Source organism: Cebus imitator, unplaced genomic scaffold, assembly GCF_001604975.1.
Source record: "Cebus imitator isolate Cc_AM_T3 unplaced genomic scaffold, Cebus_imitator-1.0 Scaffold767, whole genome shotgun sequence".
In the NCBI taxonomy this organism is placed as follows: domain Eukaryota; kingdom Metazoa; phylum Chordata; class Mammalia; order Primates; family Cebidae; genus Cebus; species Cebus imitator.
Window position 1 is genome coordinate 33,381 of NW_016108082.1, and position 19,295 is coordinate 52,675.

Here is a 19,295-nt window from a genome sequence, read left to right on the forward strand (position 1 = left end):
AAAAAAAAAAAAAAAAAAAAAAAAAAAAAAAAGTACTTATCACAAAGACATAACCATAAACTTAAGTTCTAATAATAATGAAAAGTTATTTTAAATAGAAATCTTTTACAAACATCACAATAGTGTCTTTTATAGAATGCCTAGACAAAACCCAATTCTCTATTTTCCTTATAGGAAATCTAGAAAAAAATCTTTAGTAGAATGGTACTAGTATGACAAATTCAATATTATGGTTATAGTCTCAAAGGTTCTTTCATTTTTAAAGGATAAAAAACAAAAGAAAGTCAACATGGAGTCTGAAAAAAATTCTACACCATAAGCAAAGAAGAAAAGCATACCACTGAGAATTATTTACAATAAGAAACTGAAAAAAAAAAAAAATCCAGAAAAACACTGTGCTCTCAGGGACATACGAAAAATTAAGAACTCAGGGTGGGGGAAAAATAGTATTAGAGACGACTGAGACTTTTACAAAAAAGACTATGAGTTAAATAAAAACACAATAAAAATTTAAAATCCAAATTGCAAGCAGTAAGGAAATCAGTGATGGAAGGGTCTAACTTAAGAAGCTATTCAAAAGAAAAAAATGAGAAAGAATGTGTGAAATGACAGCTAAGAGAACTAGAAAGGAGAGCCAACCCATGAAAAATCCCTAGAGAAAAACACAAGAACAAAACAAAAGGCACCAACTTAATATCTTCCTCAGCTAAAAAAAACAAAAAAACAGATTTCAATGTATAAAGGACCTGTCATCTTTTAGATAAAATTAATGGATTTAAAAAATCCATAGACATAACCTTAAACTTTGAAATATTCTAATCATTTTACATCTACAATGCAACAGATGGCTGTATTTGCTATGGAAAAGATACATTTGTCCTATCAGGATGGTGTGAATCTGGTATTTTACTGCATACCTTGATTATTTTGTATTTGAGTTTGGACATTAACTTGCTGAGGGCAGAAACAAGAACCTGAACTCATGCCTTAAGATAAAAATTGCATTCTTTTTACACACTTACTACCTTTTCCAACTATGCAGTGGCTCAATCATGGCTCACTGTGACCTCAATCTCCTGGGCCCATGAGGTGCTTCCACCTTAGCCTTCCAAGTAGCTGGGACCATAGGTGTGTGCTACCACGCCCAGCTAATTTTTAAATTTTTTGTAGAGATGAGCTGTCCCTATGTTGTCCAAGCTGGTCTCGAACTCATGAGCTCAAGAGATCCTCCAGTCTCAGCCTCCCACGGTGTTGGGATTATAGGCATGAGCCACTGCACCCAGCCCACCCAAGCCTTTTTATGGGCTCTGAAATGTGTTACATAAAAGGGATGAGCTTTATTGGTTTAGAAAGTATAATTATTATGATTAGCAGTAGTATAGCTATTTTATTTCCACCAGTCATTGATAAAACAATCCAGGTGTAGTAGCTATTAATCAGTAGCTTAAATTAGAAATAAAAATTATTTACTATGGGATTTAAGACAGTGCTTTCAAATAACTGGTAAACAAAAAATGTATAGTTAACCTCTTCCAAAGAGCTGCCCGTACTTGTAGTCTCCTATTCCTTTCCTCCTGTTGTCTCTTGAAATCACACCAACCAGGTTTTCTTCCTCGCTGTCTCCTGAAAGTGCTCTCGCAAGGTCGCCAAAGACCTTCCTATTACTAAATCCAATGGTCATCTCCTGGTCTCCATCTTACTTGACTTGTCAATCAGCAGGAGGTGACACAGCTGGCTACCTTCTCCCTGAAACACTCTTTACTTGGCCTTCAGTACTCCATACTCAAGTCTTTTTCCTCCTACCTTCAAAAGCCTCTCCTCTGCAGTCTCCTTTGTAATTGTGCATCTCTCCAATCTCTGAACATGGAGAGCCCTAGGGCTCAATCCTCATTTCCTTACACTAGATCTCATAGGCTCATGGCTTTAAATACCACCCTTCCGTGCAGGGGTGGCCAATCTTTTGGCTTTCCTGGGCCACACTGGAAGAACTGTCTTGGGCCACACATGTTACACTAACAACAGCTGATGAACTTAAAAACAAAAATGCAAACAATCTCATAATGTTTTCAAAGAGTTTACAAATTTGGGTTGGACAAGCTTGCATTAGTGACTCCCAAATTTCTATTTCCAGCTGGACCTTTCTCCTCAACTCAAGTCTCCATAACCCCACTTGAACAGGCATCTCAAACCTGACTAAAACTGGCTCCACCTACCTTGACATTCAGTCTTCTCCATCTCGGTACACTGTAACAAAAGCCTTCCAACAGCTCAGGACAAAGGCCACAGGGTCATGCATCACCCTTTCTCTCATAAGCACATCCAAACCATCAGCAAATCCTATCAGCGATACTCAAAATATGAAGGCTGCTTACTGCCTCTCTTACTACCCACCTGGTCTAAGCCACCATTCTCTCTGGCTTCAATTACTGCATCAGCCTAACAGATCTCCCTGTTTCCAGCAACTCTAACACAGCAACCGGAGTGATCTTTTGAAAACCTTCATCCAGATCCCCTCACTCCTCTGCTCAAAACCCTCCAACCACCTCCCTTCTCACTCAGAGTTCAAAGCAAAAGTCCTTACCTGAGCCCATTAGCTCTCTAACCTTGTCTCATCCTCCTTCCCTCCAGGTGCTCAAAGCCACTGGCCCCTTTGCTGTTCCTCCAACAAGACTCATGGGTTCTGGGTTTTTGCCCTTGCTTGGTATGCTCTTTCCCTAGATAGCTGCATGGCAGTCCCCCATGCCTTCAGTTTTGCTCTTTTCCATGGCACCAGACTGCGCCTGTCCCTTCCTTGGTGCTTCCTATCCCCCTTTGCTACTTTATTTTTCTTCTTAGCAACTGTTACCATGTGACTAGAGACAAGTTAACTTTCACAAATGTTGTTTACTGTTCCCACCCCCACCTTCTTCCAGTGACATGTTAGCTCGTGGAAGACAAAGACTTCATTTTGTTCACTCTCATATCCCCAGTGCTTACAAGAGAGCCTGGCCATGGAAGGCACTGAACATATGCTTGCTGTGTGAATGCTGAATATGCAAATTCTTAAATCTATAGTAGACAAGGTTAAGAAGTCTGGGACTACAAAACCCAACTTCTTTCCACAATGGGAAATACAATTTCCCCTTTTGACAAAGAACTGTGAGAAACCTTTATTTTCCAAAGTAACACAATTTGCTCTAAATAACATGCCAAAAATTCCTCATCACTTCACAGCCTCCAATGCCTCTCCTACATTCTGTAAAATATTAACTTACTATCATCAAAAAATCTTTGATTTCCCTCTGGTACTGCTATCATAACAATGCAAAGGCAAAGTGAACTCACTAAAAATGGTATGGAAACATAAATAATGAAGAAAAGTAATAAAGTGTGTTAACCAAATAAATCCATCTCTATTTCAAATCAAAACTGTACTGGCATAATGAGAATCCCAGTCCAAGTTTAACTTTATTATCACTATAGTCCTTAATGCGATAACATTTTTCTTATTAAACTCCTTTTAAATTAAAAAGGACTTCATATAGGACTTCTGCATATAGCCATGAAAACTAAGCCAGAGAAAAATCAGTTCAGGCTACAAATCTAATTGATAAACAAAACTGTTAGCACTACATGTTTGGCTAGATAACAGAAGCAGGGATACTGAAGTAAGGGAGATGAGGCCAAATCTCGCTCAGCCTTCGCTAGCTGTCTGACCTTGGACAAGTCAGACTCTCGGCGGCTCAGTTTCCTTATCTGTATAATGGAAATGGTACCTGATAGGGTTGCTTCAAGGATTAAATAAAGGTGCCAGGTATTAAAAGCAATGGCACCATGTCTGACATAAAATAATCACTGAAAATAGCTATTACTGGCCGGGTGCGGTGGTTCACACCTGTAATCCCAGCACTTTGGGAGGCCGAGGCGGGAGGATCATGAGGTCAAGAGATCGAGACCATCCTGGCCAACATGGTGAAACCCCCGTCTCTACTAAAAATACAAAATTTAACTGGGCGTGGTGGGCGCCTGTACTCCCAGCTGCTCGGGAGGCTGAGACAGAAGAATCGCTTGAACCCAGGAGGCGGAGGGTGCAGCGAGCCGAGATGGCGCCATTGCACTCCAGCCTGGCGACAGAGCGAGACTCCGTATGCAATAAAAAGAAAGAAAAGAAAACAGCTATTACTAGAACATAAAAATAATCCCCACACCACTCATATTACAGCTCTTTAAGAACCTAGGTACCACTGTCATTTTTTCAAGAGTGAGAAGCGTTACTATTCAATGGCATATTTTTACTTTACGATGTTCTGTAGCCAACTCCGAATACCGTGGAACGTTTTAAAAAACAAACGTTTTTCCCTTGAGGTACTGTAGGGAAAACCTGAGAGAACGAACGATCTGCTTCTTAGCATTGCACGTCAATTAAGACAGGAAGTTTACGATTACCTGAGCCCTAAGTGGAAGGTGTGCAAATCCTGCCGTTTAACACAGGCACCCCGGTGCTGTGTGCCATTCTGGACAGCTCACTCACACCCCAACAGCTTGTCCTGGCGCTTGGACTCTGGGCTCCTCCAAGCCCACGCCGCAACAGCAACGTCTCGCCCCGGCCGAGCAGCTGGACCTGCCGCGGGGCTTCCGTGCCCACCTCCGGATTAACCGCGAGCCAGCGCCGCCCCGGGGCTCCCGGGACCACAGCCATAACCCGCAAGCGCAAACGTAAACCCTCGCAGGCCTCTCCCAGCCCTCGGGAACACACAGACCGCGAAAACGCCCTCACCAAACCGCGCTCGCTTCCTCGGCCCGGCTCGCTCCAGTCGCCGCGGAGGTGCGGGGAGCTCGGGCACCCTCTCTCCTCAGGACCCTTGGCCAGGCCTACTGGATCTCCAGTCCTACAGGGACGTTGCGGGAGGTATCAAGTGGCTCTCGCCCTGGCGCTGCCCACGGGCCCGAGGTCAGGTACCTGCGACTCCACGGAGCAGCAAAGACGGCAGCAGCTTACTCCGCGGCGGCGACGGGCGGAGGGGAGGGGCCGGCCAGGGGCAGGCGGAGTCCCCGCTGGGCCAGAGCGGCCTGGCGCCGCGGCCCCGGAGCGCCCCCTGCAGGTGGGCGGTCCGCACGGTGGTTTGGCCTGCTCTGAGTCAGAGATTGTGGGAGAGCCTGCTCTGAATTAGGGAAAGCATCAAAACTTGGGGCTTCCGAAGAGAAAGCCAGCCTAGAAGAGGTTTATCCGATCTGAGTCCGGGAGCATTTTGCACTTTTCACTTCCTATTCTAAATTCACATCCCATCCCCTTAGCTAAATGGGGACTTCAGAGGCAAAGGGAATTTTATTAGGTGCTATAAACATCAATTAATAGTTGCTTGCTGCTAGGTAGATCTTCTGTAGACCCCAGATGGACATATTAGAAATAGCCACTAATGGCGGACTGCTCTAATTCTAAAATATAACCCTGCAATTTTGTTTTTTTCAAAAGCAGTTTGAATTTTTTTTTTTTTGTTGAGACGGAGTCTCGTTCTGTCGCCCAGGCTGGAGTGCAGTGGCGAAATCTCAGCTCACTGCAATCTCCACCTCCCGGGTTCAAGCCATTCACACTTTGAATCTTTCCATCCTACTTTGTAGGGTTCCTTGACTTATTGCAACATGTACAGCCAAGACTAAAAGCGTGCTGGGACATTCATAATACTGAAAACATTCTTTCATGAAAAACTAGTTTTTTTTTTCCTTCAGTTTACCAACTCCAGTCCTACAGCCAAGACAACTCCCACTGCACACTGACCATCCTCTGAATTCTAGCACCCTCATCCAACCAAGCCACTCTCTACAGCAAGCTTGTCCAATCCACGGCCCACACCTGCAGGCTGCATGCAGCCCAACACAAACTCATAAACTTTCTTGAAACATTATGAGATTTTGCAGGTTTTATTTTTTTTGCAAAAAAAAAAAACTGGGCCACACATAAAATACACGAATATTAACAATTGTTGATGTTAGTAGTATAAATAAAATTCTTCTTCCAATGCGGCCCAGGGAAGCCAATAGATTGGACGCCCCTGCTCTAGGGTGTCTCATAATCCATTCATTCAAAAACCATCTGCCGTTTAATAGTTTGTTCTTGAAAATGTTGTGTAAAGGTTTAGGACTATTGTCATATTGGAGGAAATCACTATTAAATTTATTTCATGTAAGAATTATAAAATCTGGCCAGGCAAGGTGGCTCACATTTGTAATCCCAGCATTTTAGGATGCTGAGGTGGGAAGATCACTTGAGGTCAGGAGTTTGAGACCAGTCTGCTCAATGTGGCAAAGTCCCATCTCTACTAAAAATACAAAAATGAACCAGGCATGATGTTACACATCTGTAATCCCAGCTACTGGGGAGGCTGAGCCAGGAGAATTGCTTGAACCTGGGAGCCGAGATCATACCACTGCACTCTAGCCTGGCGACAGAAGGAGACTTTGTCTCAAACAAAAAAAAAAAAAAAGGGAAAAGAAAAAAAATAAAATGCAAGGACAAGAGCAGAAGTCAGAAGGGAGAAAAGTGCCACACTTGCTGGCTTTGAGGATGGAAAAAAGAGCCATGAGCCAGGGATGTAGGTGCCTCTAGAAGCTGGAGAAGGCATGGCAACCATTCTCCAGAGACTCTCCAGAAGGAAAGCACTTCCCACACTTTGATTTTAGCTCAGTGAAACTGATTTTGGACTTCTGATCTCTTGAAATGTAAGATAATTCTTGTTTTAAATGATTAAATTTAGGGTAATTTGTTACAGTGACAATAGAATACCAATAGACAGCCCTTCCTTGCTCAGGCCCCTTCCAAGACCCTGGGAAGCAGTCTGTAAATGTGTTCACGTGGTCAAATGTTTTTGTAAAGTTTGCAAAATTAAAATACTTTGCCTACAATTGATTAAGATTTGTCTCTTTCCACTCAGACTTCCTGAGTATTATTCTACTGGTTGACTAACATTGGAGTGGCTACAGGCATTTTTGGGATCCAGCCAGGCAGAAATGCAGTTGGAGGTACTTTGGTTTCATTTAATGGGGCATGTTAATGTGGCTCGTGGTCACTTCCACGCAGCATTAAATTATTGCTGGAGTGTAAGAATGGCTTCTATGAACTCTCCTGTATTGGTCCATTCTCACACTGCTATGAAGAAATATTCAACATGAAGTAATTTATGAGAAAAGAAGTTTAACTTGACTCACAGTTGACTCACAGTTCTGCATGGCTGGGGTAGCCTCAGGAAACTTACAATTATGGCAGAAAGCACTTCTTCACAGGGTGGCAGGAGACAGAATGAGTGCCGAGCGAAGGGAGAAGCCCCTTATAAAACTGTCAGATCTCATGAAAACTCACTCACTATCATGAGAACAGCATGAGCGAAACCGCCCCCAAGATTCACTTTTCTCCACCTCGTCCTCCCCTTGACATATGGGGATTACTATAATTCAAGATGAGATTTTGGGCAGGGACACAGCCAAACCATATCAGCTCCTAACAGCCACTGTGTCCAAGTGCCCAGGTGTGGTAACATGAAGGAGTCATAGAATATGTGCAGCATGCAGTTCACTTCTTTAATTCCATCAGAAAAAAAAATCTGTTCACTATCTCTATTTTTTTTTCCTATCAAACAAAAGTGGTAATTCATGAGGAGGAAGAGATAAATTTGAATAGAAGTAATGGAGAGGCTCTCAGATTGTTGGATGAGTCAACTAATGAGGAGTGAATCATATGAATACATTGGGAAAAGCTTTAATTTCCTTGCTAATTAAAGGAAGACATTATAAACTCAACACACGACCACAAGGAGGACATCAATGACAAACTGATTAATAAATGGCATCAATTTAACAATTATGGATTAGTCATAGCACAGTAAAATGTGAAATGCCCTAAGATCTTATAACCTTTTTTCTTTTGAGATGGAGTCTTGCTCTGTCACCCAGGTTGGAGTGCAGTGGTAAGATCTCGGCTCACTGTGACCTCCGTCCTTTGGGGTTCAAGTGATTCTCATGCCTCAGCCTTCGCACGCCATCACGCCTGGCTAATTTTTTGTATTTTTAGTAGAGACAGGGTTTCACCATGTTGGCCAGCATGGTCTCAATCTCCTGACTTTGTGATCCACCTGTCTCGGCCTCCCAAAGTGCTGGGATTACAAATGTGAGCCACCACACCTGGCCATCCCTGCATTTTCTCTGTGACTCTCCTGTCTCCTTGTAAGGACCTTTGTAATTACATTGGGCACACTTGGATAATCCAGAATAATCTCCCCAACTCAAGATCTCTCACTTAATCACATTTGCAAAGCCCCTTTTATCATACAAAGCAACAAATTCATAGACTCTGGGGATTAGGAATAGGATGTGGACATGTTTGAGAAACTGCTATCCAGCCTACCACAAGAACCCTGAAGCTTTATTCTCTTCAGGTAAATCTGCCTGTTCTTCCTCATTACCAAAATCTATTTGGTCCTGAGTTTTGATTGTGAGTGTTCCAATGGTGGAGGAATACCTGTAATTACAACCGGGATAAGTGTCATAAAGGGAAAGAGGAAAAATTCCTTGAGGGAAAACAATATGGGAGCCAATTTAGATAGAAGGGCAGCAATGTCTTTGAATAAGTGATATTTAATCTGAGATGCAAAGCATGAGGAATTATGTAATGAACAAGGACAGTATTCTAGACAGAGGAGAGGGTATGTGTGGCCTGTGAATGCTGATGGCAGAAGGCTATCCCCTTCTGTGGCAGTATTTCAACCACCGAATCCTTAGCACCACCGCAGTGACTGGCACATCAGACATGTTCAGGAATATTAGCTTAGTAGTTCTCAACCTGGCAGCGTGTTACTATCATGCAGCAGCTTAAAAAATACCAGTGCAGCTGGGCGCAGTGGCTCATGCCTGTAATCCCAGCACTTTGGGAGGCCGAGGTGGGTGGATCATGAGGTCAGGAGTTCGAGACCAGCCTGACCAACATGGTGAAACATCTCTACCAAAAATACAAAAATTAGCCAGGCGTGGTGGCTCACATCTGTACTCTACTCAGGAGGCTGAAGGAGAATCACTTGAACCCAAGAGGTAGAGGTTGCAGCGAGCCGATATGGTGACACTGCACTTCAGCCTGGGTGACAGAGCAAGATTCTGTCTCAAAAAAACAAAACAAACCAACAAAAAGAAGTCCAGTGTCCAGGCCCTAGCCATCAAGTTAGAATTGTTTGGAAGTATGGCTCAGGCATCTGCATTTTTATGGCCCAGGCTGGAGTGTTGTGGTGTCATCTCGGCTCACTGCAACCTCTGCCTCCCAGGTTCAAGCAATTCTCCTGCCTCAGGCTCCCAAGAAGCTTGGACTACAGGTGTGTGCCACCATGCCTAGCTAATTTTTGTATTTTAGTAGAGATGGGGGTTTCGTCATGTTGGCCAGGATGGTCTTGATCTCTTGACCTCGTGATCCACCCACCTCAGCCTCCCAAAGTGCTGGGATTACAAGTGTGAACCATCTGGCCGCATCTGCATTTTAAAGAGTTGCTCAGGGAACTCTAATGTGCAGCCCAGGATTCAGTTGAGACTCACTGTATTGGATACAGCTGAGTGAATGAATGAATAAGTAAAAGGAAATGTTTGCTTTGGGTGGGATTTTCATTTAGAAAGTTTTCTTATTAGGGATAAGAAGGATTTTGGCTATATTAATCATATAAATTCCCATCCAGTCTTAAAAAATGCAGACAGACTTTCAAAAATATTATACTTGAATGCTCAGAAGAGCATTCAATCAGAAGAGACTGAAAGTAATCTAGCAACTATCCCATGCAACTAGTTGTCTCTGTAGAAAAGAGATATGGTCAGAATGAAGAGGTGTTTGGAAAAAAATACACCTACAAAGTAGGGGTTTTGAGCTCTACTTTCCTGTTCCAGGGTGCGTTTGGTTTCTGTAGTACTGATGAATGACCATGAGGGGGAGACATGCTCCTCACAGGTGTTGCTTCCATGGGTCTCCCATCTCTGAAGCCAGGCTAGCACGGATCAGGTGTTTTCGCCAACACTGGGTTCTCAGGCATAACAATAGAATGAGTAAGCTACAGGAGATGAGACGAGTAGTGCATATTTATCTCCACCAAAGTTAGGGTCATTTCAGTTCCCCAACAGTTTTAAACATTTAAACAACCAGAAACAAAAGGAAGTGTGTTTTGTGTGCCAGACTTATTTGCAAAACTGTTTGAGAAAACATTTGAAGCCCAGGATAATAACATTTTCCTATGGCAACTGCTCAAAATAAAAAATATTTGAGCAAAGCTTTCAGAAAGGAGGGTATCAAGAGCAAGCTGGAGACTGCCAGGCACCTCTGCCTCTTTTCTTAATTGCATAGTAAACATCTTAGATGTCTTTGAGTTTCTGAAGTTACTAAGATAACAGTTGGAAGAAAAAAAAATCTTAGCTCCTTGCTGTAATATCTATTTATTTTTTATTTCTCTTTCCACTTACCTACACATGCCAGAACCACACAGATTTCACACACACACACACACACACACACACACACACACACACACACGGTGAAATAATGTGACAGGATGTACATTTAGGCAAGTTACCTAACATGTGGTACTCGGTTTTCTCATCCACCAAATTAGTTGTAAGAGCCTATGTGTGTGCTGCATTATTTTTGTTTTATGTCAGTTTGACTGAGTTGGAAACTACATTCTCCAGAATTTCCTCTGCCCAATTAACATTCCCTTCCAAAAATCAAGGAATTGATTGTTAGTAACACAATATCTTTTGCAAAGGTTTACGCAAATGCTGTGTAAAGCCTGTAAAGGTGGTCAGTGAAATGCTGGTTTCAGTCAGGGAAGCAGAACTACTGTGTTATGCAATACCGATTTATTCTAGAAATTCTACCTTACACAGCAGCAGCAGGGGTGCAGAAAGTGAAGGTTTGGGGGGAAGCTTCGGAGGATCAGATAAAAAATCACAAACTAGTCTGATGATTCTGGGAAGCCAGGCATGGCTTGGGTCCCCACTGATGTGGGACCACTAAGAGGAAGTTGGTGGAAAGGTCTGTGGACGCTGTTGCCTCTGTGTAGCTACTGCTTCTGAGAGGCCTCCACCAAGCATCTGGTGGTGGGCCTGTGGCTCTGGTGGTCTGCAGGGCCAGCAGTCAGGAAGAGCTGAATATGGACTGGAGGGTGTCAAGAGCAAGCTGGAGACTGGCAGGCGCCTCTGTCTCTGCACATGTGATTGTAAAAAGACCTTCAGAGGGTATCAGCCATTCCCTTATTGTCTCCCAACTCTCATGCAAAGTCCTCTTTGGGCTAATTCTAAACTGGAACCATATAAGAGAGGGGATTCTGGAAAAATGTAGTTCCCAACTTAGCCAAATTGACAAAATGCAAAAATAAGCCAGCACACATATAGGCTCTTATAACTAATTCTGCAGGTGAGAAAACTGAGTACCATATAAGTTAGGTAACTTGCCTAAATATACCTTAATAGCTAGAGGCAGAAGCAAGCATAGAATTCAGATCAGAGGTGTCACCTTCCACTGCACTGTCGTGCCTCCCATCTTTTGTGGAACTTAAACACTTAAGTGTTTCAAGCAGATAATCATAGAAATATTTTATGCATCATCTCAGAGTTTCCTTCCTAGGCTAGAGTCCATGGGTAGTTTCCATACCGTCATTATGCCTACGTTAGACTATCTTGATTCTGTCATCTCTGGGTGCCTGGGTTACAGGAGATTTTTGGTGCGAAGTTACGCTTGTGGCCACCAGATCTCAAACTGAGTAGTGACATATGACTATTAGGCATCTTAAAGTAGTGCAGTACTCCCCTCTTACCTATAGAGGATAAGTTTCAAGATCTTCAGTGGATACCTGAAGACACAGGTAGTATCAAATACGACATGTTTTTCTTGAACATACATACCTATAATAAAATATAATTTATAAATTAGAAACAGTAAAAAATCAATAATAGGACAATTATAACAATATACTGTAATAAAAGTTATATGGGTGTAATGTATCTCTCAGAAGATCTTATTGTACTGTACTTGCTTATTTTCAGACCACAGTTGACCATAACCAAAACCACGGAAAGTGAAACTGAGGAAAAGAGCAGACCACTATATCTTACCTGGGATTTAGGGTATGAGAACTTGGATTCCAAAGTTCCTAAAAATGATACCAAAGAACACTCTAGAATATGATTGAAAAAGGCAGTGAAAACTCCAAAGTGTGTAAGAAGTGACAATACCCTCATATGTGGTCATTTATTTTATATTTTCAGGGCAAGCACCAGAAATTCTGAAAGTCAGTAGGTGTCTTAGTCCATTTTGTGTTGCTGTAACAGAATACTCAAGACTGGGTAATTTATAAAGAAAAAAATACTTTTTTTTTTTTTTTTTTTTTTTACAGTTCTGGAGGCTGGGAAGTCCAATATCAAGATGCTGGCCAGCATCTGGGGAGGACCTTCTTGCTGTGTCATCCCATGGTGGAAGGCCAGAGGGTAAAAGAACAAGAGATTGACCTTGAAGGCTCAAGCCCTTTTATAATCAGCATTAATCTACCCATGAGTGTGAAGTCCTCATGTCCTATACATCTCCTAGCCCTGGTGCATTGGGAAATAAGTTTCCAACACATGCTTTTTGAGGAACATATTCAAATAATAGCAATAGGTTTGATAAATTTGCTTAGAAGCAGGCAAGGAAAAGTTAACAGAAGATAGTCCCAGAAAAGCTCATGGTCCAGGCTTGTCTTACCTCTCCTCCAGTTCCTTTCTGGCCATAGTTTCCTTTCTAATCATGTAATATTTCAACTCCCTTGAGACCAGGATACTTGAGGGCATATGAAGTCTGGGAAAAGGTAAAGTCAGGGGTTCGTGCAGGTTCCAAAAGTCTCTGGGATGGCCATTGAGTTCAGATAATGAGGAGATTTGAGGATTCCAGCAATCTGTGTTGTTAAAGGGTTGACTTCAACCCTAGAATGGAGCTTAGCTCACCCCAGGATTTTAAACTGAACTGAAATCTTAGGCTTAGAGGGATCTTAACTCTTGCATTAGGTCCAAACAATCTCCTGACAATCATTCAGACAGAAGCAAAGCACATCTCCTTCTCAGTCTTGAAACATATACCAGCAACTATATCAGACTTTGCCCCAGTTCTGCTCTCCTCTTCTCAAAACGCTGATCCTGCGGTTGCATCTCCACCTTTACAAAATTGTGTTGCCAATGTCAGGCTAAAGCCTGAGGCAATCCTACTCTGACTTTTAAGGATGTAACCACACTCTGACTACTATTTTCTGCAAATACAACTGAACGAACATATCTTTTGAACATACATTCCTGCCTTATCCCATTCAAGCTGCTACAATAATATACCACAGGCTGGTTAACATAAAAAGAATGGCAATCTATTTCCCACAGTTCTGGAGGCTGAGAAGTCCAAGATCAAGGCACCAGCAGATTCTCTGTCTGGTGAAGTCTTCTCTCTGCTTCCAGGGTGGCACCTTCTTGCTGTATCCTCATGTGGCAGAAGTTGAAAGGGCAAAATACACATCAACCTCCTTTATAAGAGCACTACTCCATTCACAAGGGAGGGTGCCTGTTGACTTAGTCATTTTTCCAAAGGCCCTAAATCTTAGTATGATCACTTAGGGGTTTAAGCTCCAACACATGAATTTTAGAAGGACATATACATTGAAACTATAGCAACTCGTGACCAGCAAGAAAGGAAACTTTTGCCATTTTTATAAGAAAAACCAATAGGTAAATAAGTAAAACAAATTGCTCTTAGCCTGTGCATTTATTTTGGGGCAAACAGAATAGGAAAAGTCTCTTAATTATGACTTCAAATAATTTTTTTAAATTTCTTTTGAGACAAGGTGCAACCATGACTTACTGCAGTCCGGACTTCCCAGGCCCAAGTGGACTTCCTACCAAAGCCTCCTGAGTAGCTGGGACTACAGGTGAGTGCCATCATGCCTGGCTAATTTTTTTTTTTTTTTGAGATGGAGTCTTGCTCTGTCACCCAGGCTGGAGTTCAGTGACTCTCTCTTGGCTCACCATAACCTCCGTCTCCCAGGTTCAAGCGATTCTCCTGCCTCAGCCTCCCGAGAAGCTGGGATTACAGGCACGTGCCACCATGCCTGGCTAGTTTTTTTGTACTTTTTTTTAGTAGAGACAGGGTTTCACCATGTTGGTCAGGCTGGTCTTGAACTCCTGATCTTGTGATCCACCCACCTCGGCCTCCCAAAGTGCTGGGATGACAGGTGTGAGCCACCACACCTGGCCTAATTTAAAAAAAATTTTTCTATAGAAACAGAGTCTCCCTTTGTTGCCCAGGCTGGTCTTGAACTCCTGGGCTCAAGTGGTCCTCCCACCCGGGTCTCCCAAAGTGCTCATGTCTGTAATCCCAGCACTTTGGGAGGCCAAGGCGGGCAGATCATGAAGCCAGGAGTTCGAGACCGGCCTGACCAACATGGTGAAACCTATCTCTGCTAAAAATACAAAAATTGGCCAGGTGTGGTGCTGTGTGCCTGTAATCCCAGCTACTCGGGAGACTGAGGCAGGAGAATTGCTTGAACCCAGGAGGCGGAGGTTGCGGTGAGCCAAAAGTAAACCATTGGACTCCGCCTGGGTGACAGAGTAAGGCTCCATCTCAAAAAATATATATATAGTATATAAAAAAATATATACCTATAAAAATATATATTAAAAATACATAAAAATATATATACATATATATTTAATATATATACAAATACACACACACACACACACACACACACACACACACACACACATATTCATACAAGCTCATGTGGACAGATGGAAATCGCATTAGGATGTACAGCCAACTCCGTGTTCCCACATTTCTGGGAAAGAAACCACATTTGGTGCAAGAACAGTACAAAATCACTATGGTCAGCACCTTTAAATCAACAGAATGTCTAACCTCTTTCAAGCTATCACACAAGTAAAGCTATCTGGTTGGCTAAAGACTTTGCCCTAGAGAAAAATACTAGACCAAAGACCCAAGCCCACCAATGACATCATGTCCTTTTCTGTAGCTGTCTAATTTTTCTTACCCGGAGAATTGTGATACAAACAACTTACTTCAGAAGACTACAACTGTTAGCTATTATAAAGTAACTTATGAGCAAAATATATCTCAATAAAGTGGGGAGAAAGTATAATTACAAAGCTTAAAAGCCATCTTGTAAGAAATCATTGGTTAGCCATACTTTTTCTGACTTAACTCAGCATTTCTCTTTGCGTGTGACGGAAAAGCATACCTACTTTTTTGACATTTTTCTTAGACTATGGGTGACAGGAAGGAGCCCACCCTGTGAAGGAGAGAGCACTCCACTGTCTTCCACAGTTCTGGGCCCACGTGAGCCACTCCCCTCAGCCTGCCTGGTGGGCCACTGAATACATACTGCAGGACAAGGGACAGCTACAACAGTGGCTGAGAAAGTAGACTTGCCTCTATTGCTGAGTTTTCTTTCGTAGCTTTCCTTTGTTTGGCATTTTAAGATCATTTTGGCCACTGTTTTCCCACCAAAGGTTGGCACCTACTTGTTTTTTTCCACAAATTAGGATCACCAAGCTCTTCTCAAATTTACTTTGAGGATAGTCTTAAGGCAATTTCTAACTGAAATGTTTAATGCAAAATTTGCTTAAATGTTCATATAGGGATGTGTGCAAGCTGTCTGCTGACCACATGCTGACGTAGACTGAGACCCAGCTCTGGGGAGGATGTTCTTTTTTTCATTTTATCCCAGGGATTTTAGGAGTTATGAGCCAGGAACCATGGATGAAAACCAATATATATGTATCATAACCCCACGGGCCACCGGTGGGGCCAGTCCTTCAGTCCCGTTCATGTGGAGTGTGAGCACATGCTTGTGAAGGCATGTAAACCAGCCCTTCATACTTTTATCTCCTTATTCTGGACAACCAATGTTTTAATTATTTGTTCTACTTCTCTATTACTGAACGATTAAACTATTAGGCCACCCCTGGTTTTCAAACACAAATCCCTTACATCAAAAGAATATGCAGAGCAGGCATGGTGGCTCATGCCTGTAATCCCAGAACTTTGGGAGGCAGAGGTAGAAGAATCACTTGAAGGAGTCTGAGACCACCCTGAACAACATAGCAAGATCTTGTCTCTACAAAAAAATAAAAAAATATATACAATTCAAAAGATACTGCCTCATTACTAGAACCCATGTAGCCATTAATAATCAGTCCAGTTCATCATAGTGTATGAATGTCTCCCAGAGTAAAGTTACTCAGGTTTGCAGGTTTCCTCTCAATCTCGTTAGGTGTCAAAAACAGGAGTGGTCTTGGCAACTATATAGCTTCACTCTTTCAGGCATCTAGAATAACTGAGCTGAGACATAGTGTCACCCCTTGCTCTGAGACTCTTTTGAGGTATTAATGTAATATTGAATTTCCTCCAATTAATAACCATTTATTTTTTCTTTACTCTCAGCTACTATTTTTCCTTCTCTCCGTTAACACCCAAACTTTCTCACCCTTGGAAGGGACATTAGAATTGCCACTGTGCTGGTCTAGATTGTGGGCGGCATTACCAATTTAGCAAGCAGCTTCTCCTTAGCCCACTGCTCTTCAGATAGGGTAAGATAACACAGGTGTAGAACTAGTGAGCTAGTTTTGCCACCAGAGAACATAGCTGCATTCACCTTTTTTTTTTTTGAGACAGAGTCTCACTCTGTCACCCAGGCTGAAGTGTAGTGGCACGATCTTGGCTCACTACAACCTCTGCTTCCCAGGTTCATGCGATTCTCCTGCCTTAGCCTTCCGAGTAGCTGGGACTATAGGTGCGTGCCACCATGTCTGTCTAATTTTTGTATTTTTTAGTAGAGATGGGGTTTCACCATATTGGCCAGGCTGGTCTTGAACTCCTAACCTCATGATCTGTCCACCTCGGCCCCCAAAAGTGCTGGGATTACAGGTGTGAACCACCATGCCTGGCCCACTCTTGATCTCAATTTCTTAGATGGGGTGAAGGTACAACCCACCCCCATTATCTCCTTAGGAATTCAGATACAAAATTTAAAAATGTAGTTACATCTTCTTGCTTAGAAATCATCCTTGCTTCCAGCACATGTAGCTGTAGCCCTGGTCCTAGGATCATTGCATCAGGTAGAGGAGAGAAAAAAAAAATTTGAGGTTATTTAAGGAAGAAAAAGAAAATTATAGTCATTATACCAGTGTATTCCTCCCTTGGCAAGAACTGCATAGTCATATCAGCATCCTCCTCAATCCCTCTTCCCCCGATCAACCAGAAAACTCTAACGGGGACACTCCTTTAGTTCCATTCATGTTGAGTGTGAGCACCTACCTGTGAAGGTGTGTAAGCCAGCCCTTCATACTTTATCTCCCCTTCTAGACAACCAGTGTTTTATACTCGTTCCACTTTTCTATTACTAAACTATTACTCTAAGGAGGTATCTCTCTACTCATCATTGGACATTATGGCTTGTACATTGTTCCTTGGTCTGAAGAAATGACAGTTGTCTGTGCAAATCCATGCATGTCTTCAGTTCTTGTTTTTTTTATGGTGCTTGGAACATTTTCGTCTTCCACTAAGGAAGCAAAGCCCAGCCCAGAGTCAGTGTTTATTCCTGTCAAAACCCCTATGTAGCCGCCCAGGGCTACCAGCATGAGTCTCACTTGCCAGCTCTGGTCAGGGCCTCCCCACCAGGCCATCTGCCCCATAGTCATTGGCAATTTTTGTCTCTCTTGCTGACAAACAGAACAGCTCTTCTTATTGGTGTTCTGTGCCTGCAAGGATGCAAAAGGAACATGTTTAGATTCAGCCCATCTCTGCACTGCTGCAATATTCCTATATCCACTCCCTTCATGGACCCAGGTGGTGACCACAAGGGCGGACACAGATACCTGCTTGTCTATTCCAGTCACCTTCCCAGCTTGGGGAGTAAGTTCTTCTGATGAATATTGACTTATTCTCTTTTAATGTACCCCTCAAATCTCTATAGGGCCATGCCCCATATGGACGGACATTCCTTCAATAGACCACGTTTCCATTGTCCTCTTGCCTGAGTGTATGGCCAGGCCATTGGTCACTGCCCATGAATCAGTAAAAACCCAAACACAGGGGTTTCTACCACTGTTCAGTTCTTCCATTACTGTAAGAAAAACAGCAAGCAATTCAGCCCACTGAACTAATCTGTTTTTACCTTCTTTGAGCAGCAGTCTTCCAAACAGGAGGATGTTGTCCATTCACTTTGGAAATGCTCTCTGTAAACAGAGCAGCTCCTTGTTGGTCAATCAAGAGCTGTTCACAAGACACTGTCTGAGTGTCCATAGGAACCAGCAGCACCTCACAGTTTGTGTCAGTCCTGGGGGGTAAAGCGGCTTCCTGCTCATGAGTATCTCCTTCCTGTATTCCCCAGGTGGCATGACCCCTAGAAACCATTTTCATTTTATTGTGGAGCTCTTCTAGGCACTGCCACTCCCTGTAGTACGTTTCTCTGATGTCAGGTCTTCAATCAAAGCCTGCACATGCTTCCCTCCATAGGGGCCAAAGGGGCTCGGTGGGGCCTGACCGTGATTTAATCAGCTCTGCCCAATAATTATTCTCATGATGATTTGTGTGAAATTTTCAAACTCAGTTGTGTTTGCCTATAGGCAAATTGCTTATGCTAGTTACTTTAGGAGTATAAACAGCAGCAAAATCTCATATGGATGGATGTCTAGAAGTTGTCCATGCAAATCCATGCATGTCTTCAGTTCTGGTTTCTTTATGATGCTCTGAGCATTTTCATCTTCCAGGAAGCAAATGAAGTGTTGTTGGTAGATGTAGACATGGCAGGAGAAAATGTAGCTGCCTGGGGACCATTTTTGCAGGGATATGAGGAGTGAATCTGTAGACAAAGGCATAGGCTGGTAATTGGCAAAGCCATGCCACATAGGATTGGCAGTTCCTGAAGGATATCAGGAGTCACCTACCTGATAAAGTCACTCACCACTGACGGCTTCTCCAGTGCTGGGGCAGTTGTGCTGTGGCAGGGGCTGCCACAGAGTGAGGTCCTCACCTCCTAGAGTGATGAGTGGGTCTCACTCGTCATCTTCTCCCAGCACCTGCAGCTGCGTAGCTCACTTCGGCAGTTGAAGTTCCGACTTTTTACCCAATGACCAAGTGTTTTGATCCAGAGGCGATTTAAATACCTAAACTTCTAGATAAAACTAGGCCAAGTAATCCCCCCAAAAGGCTAATAGCCCCTTCTTCTCTCACATAACTACTAAGAAATGTATCATTTTACAAAATAAGT

General features: G+C 42.9%; 1 protein-coding gene across 2 annotated transcripts in view; it reads right to left on the reverse strand.

The window, feature by feature from the left end:
- ANKRD46 (ankyrin repeat domain 46) overlaps positions 1-5,011 on the reverse strand; it is a 31,126-nt gene extending 26,115 nt beyond the window's left edge. The window contains exon 1 of one of the 2 annotated variants that reach the window (XM_017519687.1): positions 4,940-5,011. The gene's annotated coding sequence lies outside the window, so the exon portion shown is untranslated. Of the gene's footprint in view, positions 1-4,756; positions 4,896-4,939 lie in introns of those variants that run through there. The other variant, XM_017519690.2, reaches the window with a different exon arrangement.
- Positions 5,012-19,295: the final 14,284 nt, after the last annotated feature.